Source organism: Microtus ochrogaster, chromosome 26, assembly GCF_000317375.1.
Source record: "Microtus ochrogaster isolate Prairie Vole_2 chromosome 26, MicOch1.0, whole genome shotgun sequence".
NCBI classification, from domain to species: Eukaryota; Metazoa; Chordata; class Mammalia; order Rodentia; family Cricetidae; genus Microtus; species Microtus ochrogaster.
The window spans coordinates 15,218,749-15,220,287 of record NC_022025.1 but is presented as its reverse complement, the minus strand read 5'-3'; the positions used below and the strand labels follow the sequence as shown (position 1 = coordinate 15,220,287).

At 44.5% G+C, this 1,539-nt stretch overlaps 1 pseudogene; it reads left to right on the top strand.

Moving 5' to 3' along the window:
- Window positions 1-1,015: 1,015 nt before the first annotated feature.
- The window catches only part of LOC101996326, a 2,438-nt pseudogene continuing 1,914 nt past the window's right edge, over window positions 1,016-1,539 (top strand).

The following is a 1,539-nucleotide window of genomic DNA, read 5'->3' as shown; positions in this document are numbered from 1 at the left end:
AAGAAATAACTGTTTACAATAGAAGCTTAAGGGTAGAACTGAAAATAGTGGAAAACAATTTAATATGTTTTAAAGAAGGGTTGGATCACATATATAGTATTTTTGTAAGAGATTTAAAAGTACATACCGATTTGAAATGTGAGATTATTGCTTTCTTAGTCTGGAATGAGACACAATGAACAGACTGTTCAAACCATTTAACAGTAAGTAGACATACATTTACACACAATTGAATTTAAGTTTTATACATATATACACACAGAGTTAAAGCTAATTTATGTTTATATATAAAGTTAACTCAAAAGTCACATGCATGCACACACACAGGAGTTGGGTGAAGTGGATGCTTTGGTGGCCCCTGCCAAAAGCATGCCACTGTGCAAAACACACATGTAGCAAACAGAGTCAGTAAAGGAATTTAGAGAGAAAAACATAAGTAAACTGCAAGGTTAGGCATGGAATACCTCAGTAAAGATGGTGATTTGGTTATTTAACCTGCCATTAGTCAAGATAGCAGGTCTTGGTCACCTGCCCTTAGTCAGGATGGTGACAGTCATGTGTTGTACGGAAGAACCACTTTTTCAGAGCTGTGGCGGGAAGTTTAAACAGATAAAAATAATAAGAGAGACATAAAGGCTACATGAAGTAGACAGGAAAATTGCCCGGTGCCTGCGGTCATGCTCTTAGTCTTGCTGATTACTGTGGGGCCAGCAGCTGTAGTGGTGGCAGAGACAAACTAGAAGCGAGAAAGGAGCATTTATAGGAGAGTGGGGATGGGGCTTCCCAGGGAAAGAAAGAGCGAATGGGCATGAGACCCTGGTGGAACACTGGCAGTGTGGAGCATGGCTGGTTAGAAACGTTTTAATTTGCCTCTCTAATTCCTCTCTAATAGGAATTAGAGAGCTCCCACTTTAGGTGTTATTTGCAAAACAGTGTTCATATAGTTGTACCGCGACAAAGAAATAGAGACGGAGAATTGCATCAAAACAATACTCACGACGGGCGTCTAGGAGTGCGGAAGCGAGGCTGGCGCCGCCGGGTCCGAGACGGGGAACTTAAGCAGGGATGAAGATCACCAGGCAGAAACACGCCAAGAAGCATCTTGGCTTCTTCCGTAACAATTTCGGGGTCCGTGAGCCCTACCAGATCCTTCTGGACGGCACGTTCTGCCAGGCGGCGCTGCGGGGGCGCATCCAGCTGCGGGACCAGCTGCCCCGCTACCTTATGGGAGAGACGCAGCTGTGCACCACGAGATGTGTGTTAAAGGAGTTAGAGACTCTGGGAAAGGAATTATATGGAGCAAAACTGATCGCACAGAAATGCCAGGTTCGAAATTGTCGTCACGTCAAGAGTGCAGTGAGTGGCTCGGAATGCCTCCTGTCCATGGTGGAGGAGGGAAACCCTCATCATTACTTTGTGGCAACTCAGGATCAGGATTTATCTGTGAAAGTAAAGAAAACTCCTGGGATTCCTCTCATGTTCATTATTCAGAACACTATGGTCTTAGACAGGCCTTCTCCCAGAACAGTGGCCTTTGTG